Here is a 13,469-nt window from a genome sequence, read left to right as displayed (position 1 = left end):
AAAAAAAGACCCACTCTAAATGTCAAAACATGAGGTATATGCAACTGAGAAGTGGTTCTGACATTACCTTCTCTACACTCGGAGACATGGGAGGTAGAAGAAACAGCCTCCTCTTGAAGACTCCAGGGTGATACTTTCAGAGGAGAAACAGTGATTTAACTTATATCAAGAAGTTTTATACTACTGTTATATAGTAAAGAGGTTGAAAACTTGTATATAAAATAATCACTGAAGAGAGATATCAGAAAACACAGCAAAGATCTCAGAGGGAAGTGAGAAGAGGGATAATAGATTGGACAGAGGGTAACAAAAGTTAAGTCCTCATAAAAGAGTAAGAAGAGGAGTGATCTTCCCCTCTCCTCCTTTGGGGAAAGACAAGAAAAATAGAATATATAATAGGAAATCACATATAACTGTGAAAAACTAAATTAAATTTGATATAATAGGTAGTAAAATGCCATCACAAGTTTTTAAAGGAAAAATCATGTAATGAAAAGATTTACATCAGATTATTCTCTTTGCCAATATTAAATATAGTTCTTTAGACAGAGCTGTACTAAAAAAGAGAAGGGAATTTCAGGGAAATAGAATTCCAAATAATTTCAGTAAGAAGGTTAAAAATAATCCCCATTTTTTAAAACTTGGTAAGTTGCACGGTTGTGGAAATTGTTAAAGAATTCAATATCAATTTCCTTGTAGAAACTTTCCAGTTTTTCCACACCCTTTTAGTAACTGTTGAAAAATAGTCTATAAGCAAATTTCAATGAACAGAGCAAAATTAAAAGATGGAAAGCATGTCTATTTTAATAGCTATTTTTATAAAATAAAAATTCTGCCAAGTAAATCAAAATCACATTCCACAGCATTAACAGCCATCTGCATTTGCCCAGGTTTAACAGCACCTGTTTCCCACAAAATTTGTAAAGGTTTTTTTTTTAATCCTACAATTAAGCATGCAAGGTGCATAAACCTACCGTACTTGGAAATGCCAAGATGTTTCCATATGGAAAATGAATTTGGAAGAAAAATCACTCTCCATTTTAAATTTCTAAAGACAACTTCACAATGTGTGCATATAATATAGGTTTGCTTAAATGTATCAGTGCAACTAATGGTATATGCTACGTAAGCCACTTAGGTGCTCAACTTTACATCAAAATTATTTAGTTATAACACCTATTTCTGGGAGGTGAAGAAAAGTAGAAGGGGGATTTAGGTGTAAGAAGTTAAGGCTTTAAAGTCAGAAAGGCATAGGCTCAGCCCCCAGCTCTGTGACTTACTTGTGTGAACTTGTGCATACTACTCAACCTGTTTTTAAATCTCTAAAATAGGTTTAAAATACCAATCTTTCAGGACTGCTATGAGAATTAAACTAAACAAAAAATCTAAGACCTGGCATGATTACCAGGATTCAGCAGGCATTCAATTATTATTACTAGGCTTTGCCTCCTCAGTATTTGTCCTTAAGTGCACAAGATACTATATTTTATTCATTTCTGAATATTTGTTATTCAATTTGTTCTCTTCTAAAATCACAAAGCATTCTTATTCCCCCAGTACTTTCAACCATACATATAACAAATTTGTCTTATTTCCTCTATTAAAATATAAGCTCCTTGAGTACATGGATGTTAAGCTCAGAGTCTTAGCTACAGAAGGTACCCAACAAATATCTGCAAATAAATGAATAAATCAAATAAATTCAAGCATTAAGTACAGACTAACAAATATCTGTGACATATAGTCCAGTAAATTTTCCAAAAGGTAAGATTTTAAAATTCAGAAATATTTTTGTCATTCACTGTTTCTTTCTTAATTTTAATATACCTAGACATCCGCCTCCTATTTTTAGAAAGTGCCCTGAGTTTTGTTCAAAAGAAAAATCCCTTGGTGGGGAGGAAATTTCAAGTTACAGAATGAGGTTTGCTGTGCATTAACAGGAGGCAATGAACTCAGCACTAGTGAAAGAGCCAATGAGCACTGCCAAAACAACAGCAATGCTGATGCTGGATTTTATTAACTGAATATCTGTTATGCAGTAGGTACTGCACTTAGCATACATTATCCATACAACACCAGCACTTGTCCTATCGGCACTGTTTCTTAGGTGCCCAAGGTCACACGGTCTTTCCTAACACCCAATTACAACCACAGATCTTACTCTCCTCGACCTCACTTCTCTGCCCCAAGCTGGGATTAGTTATTTCTCTCTCCTGTAGAACCCTGCACACTCACCAACATAGCACCTTCGACTTTGTATTGTAACTGTGGGTTTATTCCTCTGTATCTTCTACTAGAATGAAAACTGTGAGCCTAAGTCACCTTAATACTGCATCCTAGCTCTTAGAACATAATGTCTGGAACACTTCTACTTGTTTAATGTAGGCAGGAGTGAATGAACGGATGAAATGGTGGAGGCAGAATTACAACTGGTACCTGACTCCGAATAATTTTTTTCTTTTCTTAAATTTTTGGCCATGCTGTGTGACACGTGGGATCTTAGTTCCCTGACCAAGGACTGAACCTGCACCCGCTACATGGAGAGCATGCGGTCTTCAGCCCTGACTGCCAGGGACATCCTGACTCCTAACTTTAGACTTAATTCTATACCCTGGTCCCCACCAATGCCCCACCTAATAATAATCCCATTTTGTAAATTTGTATTATTTTGTAAACTTCACTTATTCAAGATTTTTATAAAAATTTGTGGGATTTCTTCAACTCACAAATTAGATGTTAATGAAACAAATTATTACCAAATATACCAACTGATTTGATAAGCTGGCACCATGAAAACAAGCAAATCTAGTTATTTCATATGAGAACATTCTGGGTTTAGTAAGTCAAAAAGGCAGATATGTTGACACCAATAACCATAGATCTTATTACAGTCCAAAACACAACTTCTAAAATCCTAGTAACAATATTACATACATTTATTATTTTGGAGACTTATATAAAGCAAAGTAGATAAAAGGCTTGGAAATAAATCCATGAATTTTTGAAATATCCACTTGATTTCACTAAACTGATTTTTCAATAACTGTGTGCATAAATCTGTTAACTACATAAGTTTAAAGGTTAATTTAAGATGACTTATTAGAAAGCCTAAAAACTTCTTGCCTGCTTTCTAGATGTCAAAGCTCAAAATTACATACATAAGTTAGCTAGTCAGTTTCCTAGAATGAATATGCTGTCTACAAATTCCATATACTCAGTATGTTTGAGAAAGACGTATCTCTTGTGTTTTTTTTGCAATTATAAAATTGCAAAAGGAATCACCTCAACTCATCATCTTACCCAATTTCAACACACAAAAGGACAATTTAGGAGCCCCTAAAGTCATTCTGTTTAAGTATGGATTTCACAGGAGGAGGGAACTTGAAGGATCATTGATCTGGGAGCAACCAATGCTAACATCTAGGTTGTCATAATCAATCTGCTTTAATTATCAACAAGGTTTTCCCATTTCTGACCAGTCATTTGGAGCTGACCTCTGACAAGTACTTACAAGTCATCGAAATCTCATTTTATTTTATTGCCTCATATTTGTTATTGGGCTAATCTTTACCTGTTCTACATCACACAACAGCTTAAATATTTGAATGGCCCAGCAATAAATTTCCATGGTCCCCCTGGGTCAGTCAGATGTTAGCTGTTAAGTAAAGCTAAAAGGATCTATGCTTCATAAATTTCCTTCAGGGTCCACATTTGCTCTTACAGGCTAGGCTTTCAAGCCCAAACATCTTTATAGCTTTGTGCAGTGATTTATTAACTCCTCCTTGTTTTTATCCAAAAAGATCAATCACATATGTATCAATAAGCTGGTGTGCTGGTGACTGCTTTTTATTGTACATATAACCACCTGCCTTTAATACAAACTCGAGTCTAAAGCTTTTGTAAGCGCTTGCTGGATTTTAACAACCTTCACCTGTTTCTAATTTGGTACAAAACATATGGTTTAGCTCTGCTATTTCATTCTAGGCCAGCTTTTCCTCTTATGGACCCAACAATATAAAAGAAAACAAATCCAGAGCACAAAAACAGAAATTTGGAGGATGTTACATACACACACACACACACCCCACACTTACTTGCCCCATTACTTCTGAATAGCACTTTTGACAAATAACAGGAATGAATTATTTTACAGATACGAAATTATTACATTTCTTTTGCAAATAATTAGACGTGTTCCACATTACTCTTGAGGTTTCTAAGAATTATGTTCAAACTGCGAAAATGGTTGTCTAGCTGGCAACAGCCATATCTAGCTGCTGTGTGGTTAGGGAAGAGAGTATCCTATCTTTTTATTAAGGAATCTACACCTGGCTAAGTGAAACCAAATTTCCCTTTTTCTCTCCTTATCCCTCTCTAAATGAGACCAAAAGTTTAAGAGGCAGGGTGCCGGCAGCTCTCTCAGAGAACCACCACCTAACCCAGCATGGTAAAGTCAATACTAAAAGTCAGTGTGTCTGGGTGATAGGGTATGGAGGAGTAAATCCTCAGGAAAAAATGACTAATAGAAATGACTAGGAAAGGCAAAGAAGTCAACACAGCCTCCCACGGCTCTACCAGACTTTTCCATACAGTTATATTTGCAGTCATGGTGGGACCTGACAACACTGGCCACAGGTGGCATTTAATCTCCCATTCATATTCCTCTCATCCTTTGAGGCCCACCGCAAATACTCAATCCACTGAAGCCTCCCCCAGGTCCCAGGTCAGAATGGATGGTGCTTTAAGATATATCCGTATTTACCCTTCATTTGGAAGCATGTACTCAACGTATAGCTTTGCTTTACAGTCATGTATTTACATGTCTCTCTCTTGTACAATACATTACATAACAGGCACTGAATAAATGCTTGTTGAATTGCATTAAGTTGGTTTACAAATAAAACAGGTTTTGTATAAATAAAGCATACTTAAAATTTTATATTTATTTATTAAAATAATACATGTACAGGGTTTAAAATGTCAATTGCTCTACAAACCTGATGACAAACATATTAGTTTATATGTTTACTAGGTAATACCTTATCTCTACCTCAACTCCTAAACCCAATGCTTTAAGCTGCTTTTAAAAACTTTACCCTACACGTAGAACCCTCTTACACTGTTGGTGGGAATGCAAGCTAGTACAGCCACTATGGAGAACAGTGTGGAGATTCCTTAAAAAACTGGAAATAGAACTGCCTTATGACCCAGCAATCCCACTGCTGGGCATACACACTGAGGAAACCAGAATTGAAAGAGACACGTGTATCCCAATGTTCATCGCAGCACTGTTTATAATAGCCAGGACATGGAAGCAACCTAGATGTCCATCAGCAGATGAATGGATAAGAAAGCTGTGGTACATATACACAATGGAGCATTACTCAGCCATTAAAAAGAATACATTTGAATCAGTTCTAATGAGGTGGATGAAACTGGAGCCTATTATACAGAGTGAAGTAAGCCAGAAAGAAAAACACTAATACAGTATACTGACGCATATATGTGGAATTTAGAAAGACAGTAACAATAACCCTGTATACGAGACAGCAAAAGAGACACTTTTGTATAGAACAGTCTTTTGGACTCTGTGGGAGAGGGAGAGGGTGGGATGATTTGGGAGAATGGCATTGAAACATGTATAATATCATATATGAAACGAGTCGCCAGTCCAGGTTCGATGCACGATACTGGATGCTTGGGGCTGGTGCACTGGGAAGACCAGAGGGATGGTATGGGGAGGGAGGAGGGAGGAGGGTTCAGGATGGGGAACACGTGTAAACCTGTGGTGGATTCATGTTGATATATGGCAAAACCAATACAATATTGTAAAGTTAAAAAATAAAATAAAAAAAGGAAAAAAAAAAAAAACTTTACCCTACACATAAATATAATTAATATCCTATATTCCTGTTTCATGATTCTCTGGCTTTAGAAACAATCTATTGACAACCTACTGAGGAAGACGAGAATTTCTCTTTTACACGTTGCTTCCCCATCTCTTACCAAAACACCCACACTTTTTAACATTTTCTCAACAGGGTCAACACCAGAGTTTTTTGAAATTCCCTGGTGTTCTGGCGGTTAAGACTTAGTGCTTTCACTGCCAGGGCCCAGGTTCAGTCCATTAGCTGGGAAACTAAGACCCCACAAGCCACGTGTGACCAAAAAAAAAACACACCACATTTTGGGGTGAAATTAATATGCAATGTTACAATATTATAACTACGTAACTACTACTTTGAGTTGAGTCACACAATGAATAACACTTGTATTTTCTTTCTTTTCAACTTGGTTCTTCCTGGAGTTCAACAGCCATCTAGTTTCTTCATTTACTGATGTAGTGTGTGTTTGTCACTCAGTCGTGTCTGACTCTTTGTGATCCCATGGACTGTCCCACCAGGCTCCTCTGTCCATGGAATTTCTCAGGCAAGAACACTGGAGTAGGCTGCCATTCCCTTCTCTAGCTCTTCCCAACCCAGGAATAGAAACCAGGTCTCCTGCATTGCAAGCAGATTCTTCACCGTATGAGCCACTAGGGAAGCTTCATTGATGTACCTCTAACTAATTCATACCCTGACTCCCTGAAAGCAATGAAAATTTCCTCAAAATGTAATTGACTAAATCAGACAATTTGTCCACTTCACTCTTTGCCTGCCTGCTCTGTAGGCCAGTTGAAGAGCTGACCTTCTACAGTTTCCCTTCACCATCATTCTGAGAGCCCTTTGCTTCTCTGCTGCTCTGGATCCCTTCTTTTCCTTGAATAATGTCTACCTTTCACTTGGTTTGTTCCCCTGTATTAGTAGAGCACATCTTTCAGGAGTTCCCTACGAAAGGTGTGTAGGTCCAATTTTTAGGATCTCTATGACTGAAATGACTTTTCTACCCTCTTATCTGATTGATACTTTAACACATACAGGCATACCTTGTTTTTATCGTGCTTTGCTTTATCATGCTTCACAGATACTGCATTTTTTACAAATTGAAGGTTGTGGCAACCCTGTGGTAAGTCTACCAGCACCACTTCTTTTGGACAGAATTTGCTCACTTTCACGTCTCTGTGCCACATTTTGATAATTTTTGCAGTATTTCAAACGTTTTCATTATTTTATTTATTATGGTGATCTGTGATCAGTGATCTTTGATGTTCAATTCAGTTCAGTCGCTCAGTTGTCTCTGACTCTTTGCGACCCCATGAATCGCAGCATGCCAGGCCTCCCTGTCTATCACCAACTCCCAGAGTTCACCCAGACTCACGTCCATCGAGTCAGTGATGCCATACAGCCATCTCATCCTTTGTCGTCCCCTTCTCCTCCTGCCCCCAATCCCTCCCAGCATCAGAGTCTTTTCCAATGAGTCAACTCTTCGAGTGAGGTGGCCAAAGTACTGGAGTTTCAGCTTTAGCATCATTCCCTCCTAAGAAATCCCAGGGCTGATCTCCTTCAGAATGGACTGGTTGGATCTCCTTGCAGTCCAAGGGACTCTCAAGAGTATTCTCCAACACCACAGTTCAAAAGCATCAATTCTTCGGCGCTCAGCCTTCTTCACAGACCAACTCTCACATCCATACATGACCACAGGAAAAACCATAGCCTTGACTAGACGGACCTTTGTTGGCAAAGTAATGTCTTTGATGTTACTATTTTTGATAATAATAAACATCTTTGATGTTACTATTGCAAAAAGATTACCACTTGCTGAAGGCTCAGATGATAGTTAACAATTTTTAGCGGTGAAGTATTTTTTTATTAAGGTATGTACATTCTCTTTTTAGACATAATGCTACTGTACATGATAGACTACAGTATAGTGTAGACCTAACTTTTATATGCACTGCTGCTGCTGCTAAGTCACTTCAGTTGTGTCCGACTCTGTGTGGCCCCATAAACGGCAGCCCACCAGGCTCCCCTGTCCCTGGGATTCTCCAGGCAAGAACACTGGAGTGGGTTGCCATAGGAAACCAAAAAATTAGCTTTATTGTGGCAGCCCAGAATCAAGCCCACAGTCTTGCTGAGGTATGTCATATGTAAGCTGAACTTATAGAGATAATTTTCCCATGGCATTTTGAGGGCCCTGTTCCTTCACTTTCTTTCAGTGTTGCCTTTGAGCAGTCAGATAGCACCATTCCCATTCCACCACATGTATCTGCCCCCTCTGCAAGCCTTCAGAATCTTCACCGTACCTCTACCATTTCAAAATATTAGTATCATGCTGCTGGGCACTCACTCACTCCTACAGTCTGAAATCAAATCTTTCAATGACCGGAATTTTTCTTGTATTACTTCTTGGGATAATCTCCTACCCTCCTGTTTTCTCCTCTTTTCCTGTCCTCATTGTTACATGAATGTTGGATTGAATTTTTAATGGTTTTTTTTTTTTTTGGTTGTTGTTGAGATTTCCTCAAGTTCACCTTCCAACTTTCTGTCCTGATTTTTTTATTCCATCATTTTCCTTTCTGAAGCTCTGTCTGTCTTCTAATGAATGCTCATTTTCATACCATCTTGTTTTTGTTCTTGGATTAAGTACTTTTCCTTGTCTCATAGAGCATATTAATAGTCTTTAAATTTTTTTTGCCTTTTATATGAAGTCAAGTTTACTGAGGTATAATTGATATGTAACATTATATTAGTCCCGCTGTACAGTGTTAGGTACTTATAGATTTTTCAGTTTTTTGTTGATCCCTGTTTTCTTCCTTCCACATTTCTTTGATTATTTTAGCTTCCATATTTCATGTAAGAGCTCTCTCCAAATATCTGATGATCCTTGGTTGACCATTCATTTTAAAAGTGAGGCATTAAAAAAGTGAGGCACTAAAAAAGTGACTGAAAATTTGCCACAGGATTGGCCAAGTGGCAAGTTTTATTACTCTGGGGTGGTCCGCTAAGGCTTAACAGTTTCAGTGGAACACATACAACTGTAAGGAATTGTATTTACTCTTGTGAAGTGAAAGTTGCTCAGTTGTGTCCAACTCTTTGTGACCCTTGGAATTCTCCAGGCTGAATACAGGACTGGGTAGCCTTTCCCTTCTCTAGGGGATCTTCCCAACCCAGGGATCAAACCCAGATCTCCTGCATTGCAGGCGGATTCTTTACCAGCTGAGCCACAAGGGAAGCCCACGAACACTGGAGTGGGTAGCCTATTCCTTCTCTAGCGAATCTTCCCAATCTAGGAATCGAACCGGAGTCTCCTGCATTGCAGGCGGGTTCTTTACCAACTGAGCTATGTAGACATTCACTTAATTTCTCTTCTTAGTTTGACAACTCTGCCTTTATTTATGGTGGCTGTCCCTAAACCCAGGGTTAGTCTAGTTCATTCCATCTCTTTTTTTTTTTTTTCAGACTACAACAAATGTATTTTCAAAATTGTAATTACATATTACCAAATAAAGTAATGAACAACTCTTAATTTAGAGTGCAAAATAAAAGCCCCTTGTTATTTTCAAGATGCAAAAGCAAGAAAATACAACATAAACTTATCCACATTTTTAAATAGTTGTCTGTGTGATGAGTAAATGCCATTTAAAAACACTTTCAATAGAAAAATGATTTATAAACCAGTTTACAGGAGATTAAAAAAAAATCAATGTTTAACACCAACTTTAACTATAAATAACTAAAAAGAAAATTGTCCTCTCTTCTGTTTTTGCTTCAACATTTATGTCTTCTGCTCTTTGCCTTTTGGAGAAAACATTGCATTGTAAGGCTGCCGTCTTTTTGGACGAGGACAAGGTAAACTTCATATATTCTGCAGATGCAGGGAGAGGTAACTGCATGAGAATGACATTATTATGGCACATTTCTTTCTTTTTTTAGAAACTTTTTATGTTGTACTGGAATATAGCCGATTAGCAATGTTGTGATAGTTTCATGTGAACAGTGAAGGGACTCAGCCATTATATACGTGGATCCATTCTCCCTCAAACTCCCCTCTAATCCAGGCTAGGACACACTGACTCCTAATCCAGACTTGAGCTTTTTGGGATTTTTGCAGCAAGAATCAGGGCTGCTTCCTAACTTTACCCCTTGCATACTCTTAAATTTTTCCAGTCGGCTAAGTAGGTCAGTTGCTACTCCTCCATCCATTTTCAGGTTTTCACAAATTTTTGTTGATACGTCCTTTCTCTTGAGGTTGCCTCTCATATTCTTTTCATCACTATGGGTTTATGCCTTTAAAATTTTAATCCTTTTTTTTTTTTTTAGTGTCACTTAGGGGATAAAAAATAAGCACATCTGTTCAGTTAGAAGTTTAAAGGTCATTAACAACTAAAATAGCTTTTATCTGTCATATTTGTGTGCTGTGCTTTACACATATAATCGAATTTTTAAAACAACCCTATGGCAGAGATGGGTCATCATTACCCAATATTCATTCTCTTTTTTTGTGGTTAGCAGACCCCTAAAGGTTATTAGTTCACTCAGAAGAAACATATTTCTCAGTCTCTTGTGGAGGCTGGAGAATGTGGAAGTCTTTAGATCTTCAGAGAAGGGAAGAGCGCCCTTTTCTTGCTGGTTGAATAATGACTGACACTCCAACAACCATTTTGTTTGATAAGAGCCATACCCTGGGGATGGCAGAGCATAGAGCTTGAAGGAGCCTGGATTTTCTGAAGCATTTATGGAACTTCATTCCAACCCTGGATTACTGATTCCTGGATTTTTATGTGCAATAATAAAATTTTATATGCTTAAGTCATTGTTAATTTGAGGCTTCTGTTATATACAGACAAACCTCAAACCGATACCATTTCCCCAAAATGAAGCTTGGAAAGTGATTTGTCCAAGATTAGGGTGAGAAGGAGGAGAGCTAACTCAGGTCTTATACCAAAGTCCGTATTTTAACCACAGGCTTTCTTCAAACCTTTCTTCAAACTATTGTATCCTAGAACCAGATACACATATATGTCACAATTTGAGAATTTAATTTGATTACTATCCCACGAAAAAATAATATAAATGTATGAGCCAGAGTTCTGCTCACTCTTACACAAGAGGTAAGAATAACTTCTTTTCTGAATTTTACTTAACTAAATGATAGGAAAATATGCTTTTGAATCATGCAAAATCAGTTATGTGTTTTTCACTAAATGTGGATATATTGTTAGAAATGACCTATCTAATTGAAAAGGTAGACTTTAGCACAGACAGAAGGGAAGTTATTGTACAGAATTATGAAGATCCATACCAGTTATTAAGATGCTCTTCATGAATAAAAAACAGTGATTCCAAACATAAGCCCCACATTAAATGGTACAGTAGCTTACAGAGAGAGTAAAAAGCCAGTAATGTATTTATTAACAAATCGGTTCTTAACTGATTTGCTGAGAAATACTTCCCAGATGCCCCTCAACTGATAGTAATTATTTCCATGTCTTTGTTGATGATGCATATATAACTCATGTGGCACTCTTCTATTTTAAATTTTAAATTGGAGAATAATGAGGAAATTACTATACACTCACTACCTATTTTTTAAAATTTTTTGCCTTTTTTGTTAAAATAAATGAAGCATTTACAGATAAAGTAAGCCTCCTTTGTTCCCTACTCCTACTACCATTACTTAGGACTCTCTCAACTTCAACTAACAGAAAATCCAAATTAACTGATTTAAATAAAAAGAATGGAGAAAGATTCAGTTCAGTTACTCAGTCGTGTCCGACTCTTTGCGACCTTATGAATCGCAGCACACCAGGCCTCCCTGTCCATCATTAACTCCTGGAGTTTACACAAACTCACGTCCATTGAGTCAGTGATGCCACCCAGCCATCTCATCATCTGTCGTCCCCTCTCCTCCTGCCCCCAATCCTTCCCAGCATCAGGGTCTTTAGTTTCAACTAACTCAGGAACTTGATAACTTTATCCAAAACCCAGGATTTCCCATCCTTCCTCTCTGCCACTATCTATATATATTACTAGCTCCCCAAGTCATATGTGGCTTAGTACATAAAACCATTCCCAGAAACACCTCAGAAAACTTGCCTTAACTGTGACAGAGTTTATGCATGGAACCAAGCACTGGTGATGGAATGGAATTACTCTGACTGGTAAAAAGCCAGTTCTAATTTGCTCCCTGGGGCTGAGCCCCAACTTCCATACAGCAAATGAAGAGAAAGTAGTAACCAAATGGATCTCTGCTGATAAGTAGGAATCCAAGAATGGCTGTGGGCAGACAAGCAACTTCACCTGCAATGGCTTTTCTCACAAGCCACTAGCTTTATAAATTTGGTGAACATCTATATACATCACTTTTTATACTCTTAAAATACAAATGTTTAAATCAATAATGATAGACCATGTATATCATTCTGCAACTCACTTTTCCCCTCAATATTTTTTTTTTATTATAAGGGGAATAATAACAGCATTAACCTCATATTGCTGTTGTGACAATAAATATATAATTATATAGGTAAATCATTTTCAACAGTATCTGAAACATAGTAAGAGCAACTATAATTTTCTGAGTGATTACTATTGTTGTTATTAATCTTTGTATTCCTAGAATACAGAATCTATTCATATTTATTGTGGGTTTTTACTGTGTGCATTTGGCTAAACAGGAACTATTTCCCAGAATACCATCACCCATTGGATCCAGGCTAGAACTGAACAACAATTGGTATGAGATTTGGAAGACAGAAGTGAAGCAGCCACCATTAAGCTCTGAGGCAAATGGTGGTTAGACCCAGTAAGAGACAGACATCAGGCCGCCTGCGGCTCCATCTGGTCTTTGTGCTCCCGTTCTGCGTTGAGCTCTTGTTCCCAACTGCTGGTGCTGCTGACAAACAGTGACTCCAGGCCCACTGACAAATGCAGCAGTAACAGTCTTCCATAGACGTCTCCCCACCTGCTCTCCTTTGGGGTTCCACTCAACAGCTGGTGAGATCTTGCTTCCCATTTCCTGGCCTGAGCTGTCCACCTGCACCAAGCTTCTGTAGAACTGGTTAGTGACTTTCTCTAGTCTTCCAAGTCCCCCTTTTGGACTCTTCTCCAGCTTCTCCTACAATTTTATAATATCTTACTCCTATAATAATTCCCTTATACCATAATATTCATAGTGATTCTGCTTACCTGACTGAAATCTGATGGAATTAATATCCTTTCATAATCCTTTGATTGAGCTGTTTACCTTAACTACTGAACCAAAAGCTTTTTACATTGTCTGTGTTCCATCCTTCCTTTTTTCCTTCCTTTCTTTTGCTACTTATATGCTAAAGTTTTCACTCACTAACTTATACAAGGAATTTTTTTTAATTCCACCTTGGTAGGAAGAAGGGATCTCCAATGATTTTCTGCACAAAAAAATCAGTTTCCAAAAAGTACTTGAATATCCTATTTATTTTTAGCCAAATTAGTTTCTGATATACTTTCACAAAAATCAGAGTAGCAAATGACCTAGTTAAACCAACCACATATATATATGTACATTCATTTATTTATATCTTTCATGTCCTTCATTATCATTTTTATAAT

At 37.5% G+C, this 13,469-nt stretch overlaps 1 protein-coding gene across 3 annotated transcripts in view; it reads right to left on the bottom strand.

The window, feature by feature from the left end:
- UVRAG (UV radiation resistance associated) overlaps positions 1-13,469 on the bottom strand; it is a 328,846-nt gene that overhangs the window by 92,749 nt on the left and 222,628 nt on the right. The gene's annotated exons all lie outside the window — the stretch shown is intronic.

Source organism: Bos indicus, chromosome 15 (assembly GCF_029378745.1).
Source record: "Bos indicus isolate NIAB-ARS_2022 breed Sahiwal x Tharparkar chromosome 15, NIAB-ARS_B.indTharparkar_mat_pri_1.0, whole genome shotgun sequence".
Lineage (NCBI taxonomy): Eukaryota > Metazoa > Chordata > Mammalia > Artiodactyla > Bovidae > Bos > Bos indicus.
Note: the sequence above shows the minus strand (reverse complement) of the source record. Positions and strands in the feature narration are given on the sequence as shown.